The sequence below is a fragment of the Otolemur garnettii genome, unplaced genomic scaffold (assembly GCF_000181295.1).
Source record: "Otolemur garnettii isolate 467f Iridium unplaced genomic scaffold, OtoGar3 scaffold00017, whole genome shotgun sequence".
Taxonomy (NCBI): Eukaryota; Metazoa; Chordata; class Mammalia; order Primates; family Galagidae; genus Otolemur; species Otolemur garnettii.
The window spans coordinates 4849362-4855932 of NW_003852412.1; the positions used below are offsets into that span (position 1 = coordinate 4849362).

Here is a 6571-nt window from a genome sequence, read left to right on the forward strand (position 1 = left end):
TCTTACCTCAAGTGCATTCAATTATAGTCCATTTGAGAATGTTCTAGCTAGTTCTTTTTAAATCTGCCTTTTATTGTTTTTATAATAGCTTTTTTTTTTTTTTTTTGAGACAGAGTCTCACTTTATCGCCCTTGGTAGAGGGCTGTGGCATCACAGCTCACAGCAAACTCAAGCAATTCTCTTGCCTCAGCCTCCCAAGCAGCTGGGACTATAGGCACCTGCCACAACGCCCAGCTTTTTTTTGGTTGCAGTTGTCAAAAAATATGGAATGCTTCATGAATTTTCATGTCATCCTTGTGTAGGGGCCATGCTAATCTTCTCTGTATCATTCCAATTTTAGTATATGTGCTGCTGAAATGAGCACAGCTTATTATTTTCTTATGTTTTAAGTTCCCTGTGCCTTTAATTATTTAAAACATTATTGTAATAGTTTGTGCCCACTGGCTCTAATATCTTAAGTTACTGGCAACTATCTAATTTTAAAGAGTTTTTTTATATCTGCTAATACACATTCATGCTAGATTGTTTTCCTGTGTATTTGCAACTGAGTATCATGAGCTCACGTTTGGCAGGTAAATACCTGTGAAAATCCTGAGAGGCCCAGATTAAAGGTTTATCCTAGTCTATCAGTTTTATGTTTGCTAATGTCAGGTACCCAGGGAATAGCTCTTTTTAGAAAGATTTCTCATCTTCAAGTTTTGCCAATAACATAGGCAGAATAAAATAAAATGTCAAATAGGCACAGGTCCATGGCAGATTATTTTCCTTGCCTGTCAAGTAGTATCTTGATAATGCTCAGGACACCATAGAAAACAAGTAGATTGTAGGAATCTTGTTCTATTTTTACTCATAGTAAATAACTGCCCTCTTTCTTAACCCTTTCCCAATTGTCATGTGCATCCAAAATCATTCCCTAAATAATGGGTTGAATTTTTTTCATCCCCCTCTAGTAATCTTCACAATTTTTTCCTCCAAAGGGAACTAATTGGCTAGAGTTTCCAAAAAGAACAGACCCACAGCCCACTTTGGAAGCAGGAGGAAGTAGAATTTTTATCAGCTGCCAGGTAAACATCTACTAACATATTAATGAGGAGGGAAATAGAGGGAATAAGAGAATTTATATTTTGGCCACTGACATCACATTGGTCCTCAAACTACCCTTTGTGGCAGGTGTTCTCTTCAATTTGCAGATGAGGCCCAAAGCTACACAGTCAGGACAAGAGTCTAACCCATGTCTTTTTGGCTCCCTTCCTTCCTTTCTCCTGGTAAATATCAGAAAGTGGAAAGTACAGGAAAGCTTAAGGCAGGTAAAAGTCATATTTCTAAGTCAACTTTAGGGGATGCTCTTTTTGTAAACTCTGCTTTTCTTCAAATTTTATTAAGTCCAATACACATAGATCATGAATACATTCACACATAATGGGGTACAATGTGCTGATTTTTTTTGATACAATCTGACATGGTTACATTAAACCAATCAACATAGCTTTCACCTCATTTACTTGATTATTGTGCCAAAACATCTATGTTCTACACTTCACAGATTTGACTTGTACCCTTGTCATATGCTCCATAGGTGTGGTCCCACCTTTTACCCTCCCTCTGTCAAACCTCCCTGCTCCCTTCCCTTCCCACTCCATTTCTCTCCTTCATCCTGGGCTATAGTTGTGTTCTATCGTTCATAAGAAAGTGTTGTAAACTCTGCTTTTGTCAGTCAGTTCCCTCTGAACATACTGCCCCATTTCAGTTTTCCATTCTCATGTTCTCTACCATACCTTCTCCATCCCCCCGAAGTTTTCAATGGCAATCATGCTGATTCTCTAGACTGAAAGACTAAGAATGCAAGTTAGGAAGGAGGGACTATTGGAAAAAGGGCTTTTCCAAACCTCCCAATGTCAAAATGTCTGTGATATTCCCTCTGGTGAAGCTTCTCTTTCCTTGAAGGCTTGATATACCTGTGACATCAGAGTGCAAGTAATGTGATTCTGGAGTTCAGGTCTTTGAGGCTCTGGGACATTTTTTAAAATCATGTAGTCATCAAAAAGCTTCCCTCCCAGCTGTGTGGAAAGTGACTCTGCAGCTCTCACTTAATTTTGGTTGCATTACCTCATTCTATACATCATTCATGACAAGCAAGGAACCACAGGGCTCCCTTTGCTGAATCTTCATGTCCTTGACCCAGCTCTGATTTATTTGGCCATTTACTTCATAAATGTGGTCAATCTTGTAGCTAAAAGAGGTTATGCCGAAGTTTTAATGCAGTGGGTGCTTTCCCAGTTGTCACAACAAGCAAAAGAAGCCAAGGTAAATAGGAATCCTGACCTACTACCATCTTCTTATCTTTCCCATGTGATTCACATCATCATCACTCTGGCAACTAGGATGGAAAGGGTGAGAGAGAGGAGTTTTTAAAAAAATTGTCTTTAGATGGGCTATTTATGTCTTCCAACCTGGTACTTTTCCTTGAACTCAGAGAGAGCACCAAGACAGACTGCAGCGTGACTCTTCCGCCCCACGTAAGTGAATACATTTACACTTCATCAGCTGTTTGTGCTGGGAAGGAATTGGGAGTCTCCATGTGCTTCGTGGGCTCAAACAGGTTTCTTGTGTGTCAAGGCAGAAACTTAGGAGCACGTGGCCTTGGGCTTGAAAGTGAAGATGGCCATGCCCAAGGGGAGTAGATCTGTGAGGACATTGTCTTGTTTATAAACACAGCTCTTCCACCAGTTTCCATTATCAGGGCTTTATCCTTCTCTAAAGAGGAGAAAACATGAAAGCAAAGAATTCATTCTGGACCTACTCAAAGAGCAGCAGTAGCATTTGGGGCTGGAGTCTGTAGATAATTAGAACTGAACCAGGAAGTCGAGTCTATCCCAGGATTCAGAGACTTCTCAACTATGGCTTAGACCCATTCCAATCTTCTGCATCCTCTACCTCTATAATAAAACATTATTAGAACTGAAGGATTGCAAGATGCTGAATCATCAAAGCAAGATTAGATCATGACTGCATACTGTGCATAGACATAAAAGCAGAGATGGACATTTTAGAAAGAATTTCAATATCAAGAGTCAAGGCAAAGCAGGGTTTATATTTAACTAGGAGTTAAGCACAAATTCTATTTTTCCAGAATTCCAATAATAAAAGTCTTACTTCTGAAGTGTTTGAAGATACTGTACAGTCTTGTTTTAAGATCTACCACAGTAAGATAAATAAGCAAGACACAAAAGCACCAAAATTGAATGGAATTTCTCCCAAAATATGCAATGCACTTTGAAAACCAAAGGAAGAGACTAGCAAAAAGATACATATTACTCTATTTTTAAAAAAATTATTTTTATATTTAAGGAAAACAAAGCCAGAAGAGAAGTTCACCCAACTAGAACATCCCTTGAGTCCTCTTCCCACACAGGCCAACTAATCTGGTAAATTAGAGTCATTTTCCATCTACCCATGGGTCCCACTGAGTTCCTCAATTCTTGTATTATGGAGATCTTAAAACCAATCACTAAAAGAATGTATCAAAGAAAGCCTCAAAGTCAGCTTAAGGTTAATTTCCCTCAAGAAATGCCTGGCTTTTCTTCTTCTGGTGCCTCCCTGGCCCTCCTTCTTAATTGCTCCTGTCTTCCTCCAGCCTAACCCCAACTTGATCTTTCTTACCAAGGTTTTCCCCAGGACTGGCAGAGCAGACAGAAAAGCTCTTTAAGAATATAGAGTTTACTATTAATAGCAGTAACATAGGCCACTGAGAGCCAGGGCAGCCAAGCAAGGAAATCTTTCAGCCTGGATTAGCTTTCTAGCACCTGGGAGGTAGGACTTATTTATAAATAAAAATAGACAGCAAAAATGTCTGGCTCCTTCTAGGCCCCTGATGTCTCAGAGCCTTGCGTGATGGATCCAAGTCCAAAGGCTTTTCCCAACTGTCCTCCAAACCTAGCAGCAAACATTTTTTTTCAAACTGAAATTGATAAAAGGAAAGTTTGGTTCAGTCAAAATCAAAATCTATATTCATATGGGCAGTGTACTTTTCTCCATGGATTTCCAACCATTTAACCAGATCCCCAAAAACCTAAAAGAGGAGCCATATTCATCACAGCATTCTCTAGAATTCACTTATCAAAGTTATTGATGACTTCTTTACTGGAGTATATATGGTCCTTGTCTTCCACTTCACTCTCTGGGCCTCCATATGCGTCTATGGTTCAGGGACTATGCTTCTTCTATGTGGGGTCTAAGACTCTCATTTCTCAATCCTGGTAGAATCTCTTTTCTCATCCCCGAATAGACACAGGAATCGAATCAAAATCTTTTGAAAGAAGTTTGCATTTTAGAGGAGTATTTTAAGGTGAATTTCCTTAGGCTCTGGCTCTATAAGCCAGAACAAAAGCAGCATATAGATACTTGTTGCCAAGTTTAGAGGTTAGGTGACCACAGATATAATTAACTTTGATCAAGCAAAGAAATAATAAAATATTCACATAGGCCCTATTCTTGGGGTTTTATGTAATAGATTAAGTCACCTTGTGCTGCAATGATCTCTGGTCCATAGAAACTTACAGAATCATAATACTGAAAATCTTCCTTCAAATATTTCAATTACACACAAACAAACACAAGTAGTCAGTGGCAGTCCTGTTCCGTAAACTAATATAATTGGCCAGAGCATTTTCTTGTGCTATCCAGCCTTTCAACTCCCATCTCTCATCTTCTAATTATATCACCTCCTGTTATAAATAACTCTTGACTTCTAGGGTGTCAGGAACTAGTAGACTATTACCATCCCCACAAACTCCCCGTATTTAGCTCCCTTAATCTTTCCTCTTATTGGATTCCCTGAGTCCTCCTTACCTTCAACTACTCCTCCTTCCCCTTCTCCAAATTCCCTAAGGTTCTGTGCCCCTAAGCCAGGCTTTATAAAATCAAAATGATATTCCAGATACTTGCTCACCGGGGAGCCGAGAGACCAGCTGTCACCTCTGTTCTCTGTTACTCTGTGACTCAGAGGATGGTCCCAAAATAGGTCTAGCCTTTCATGCCGCCTTCTCCCCTTGCAGTCTGGCTCCTTGCTAAGTGTCCACCGTCACCCCAGCTCCCCTCTGGCATTCCTGCTTTCCAGGTTTCTCTTGCCTATCATGTGCACATGTTTCAGACTACTTTCCTTCAAATTTGAATAGGTCACTGGTCAGCATTCCCAGAAAGAATGTTTTATTATCATCCTATTAGAAAACAGCCTGAAGGTCTTCATGAGTATTTCCATCAAAGGAGCTCTTCTAAGGCCTTCTACTCTGGAAGGAGAAAGCAAGAAAGAATCTTAGTTATGATTTTAGAGTCTGTTGGTACTTCCAACAATTTTTCAGAGAAAGAAACAGCATTCTGGGCCCAGAGCAGTAGCTTATGCTTGTAATCCTAGCATTCTGGAAATCTAAGGCAGGTGGATCCCTGAGCTCAGGAATTCAAGACCAGCCTGAATAAGAGTGAGGCGTCATCTCTACTAAAAATAGAAAAAACTAACCAGTCATTACAGCAAGTACCTGAAGTCCCAGCTACTAGGAAGGCTGAGGCAAGGGGATCACTTGAGCCTAAAAGTTTGAGGTTGCTGTTAGCTATGATGCCATGGCACTCCACTTGGGGTGACAGAGTGAGACTCTGTCTCAAAAAAAAAAAAAAAAGTGAAGAAGAGAGGAGAAGAGAGAAAAAGGGAAGGGAAGGGAAGGGAAGGGAAGGGAAGGGAAGGGAAGGGAAGGGAAAGGAAATGAAACATAGCATTCTGGGCAGGATCTGCCTCAGAAAGGATTTAAAATGGGCTTATGAATGGTGACTATGCACCATGCTGGAGACATGAAAAGGAAATTTTCCCCTACAAATCTAAATTCCCTTGGGCTTAGATGGACCTGCCATGGGCTTCTCTGACGTGCTCTGTTGCTTGGGAACCCTGCTTTCTTCTTTCCTCCTCCCCCAAGTTCTGTCCTACTCTCCTTTCTGGGAGATCAACTACAGCAGGTGGCAGGAAGGGTGTCCATGAGAAATGCAGTGCCCCAACCTCCTCCAGGAAAGTGCAGGGGCCCACGCTGTACCCTGGGGAAGTCCAACAGGCACTCATTTCAGGAACTCCTAGGCCCAAGCACTAATCCCCACAGTTTCAGGGGCAAAGAACATTCCTATTTTAAGAGGTCCTGGGTAAAGCCATGCTCACCCAGGTCTGAGTCACTGCTCCTCTCAAAAGTTTGTGAAAGAAACCTATTTCTCAGATGGTAGCTGTGCATGCTTTATTTTCTTCTGCTTCAATGATCAACTGGCTTGCCACAAAATGTAAAGCAAGCTAGAGCCACAGTGGTAACCAAGGAAGCTATGGTGTCTGGAATCACAATAACAGACAGAAGCCAAGAGTCAAAAAGGATCTAAAAATAAGTCACTAACCGTATCCCACTTCCTATAACATACACACACAGTACCTAGAAGAGAAAACCACATTTCAGAAAAATCCATAAAAAACACTACAATTAGCCACAGCCCCTCAACCCCACCCCAAGCCCAAGGAAGAATCTCTACACCCTTAATGAATAATCATGTA

At 40.9% G+C, this 6571-nt stretch overlaps 1 non-coding gene across 1 annotated transcript; it reads right to left on the minus strand.

Moving 5' to 3' along the window:
- Window positions 1–257: 257 nt before the first annotated feature.
- LOC111723954 lies at window positions 258–364 on the minus strand. The gene has a single exon (XR_002772356.1). It is a non-coding gene; the product is annotated as a U6 spliceosomal RNA (small nuclear RNA).
- Window positions 365–6571: the final 6207 nt, after the last annotated feature.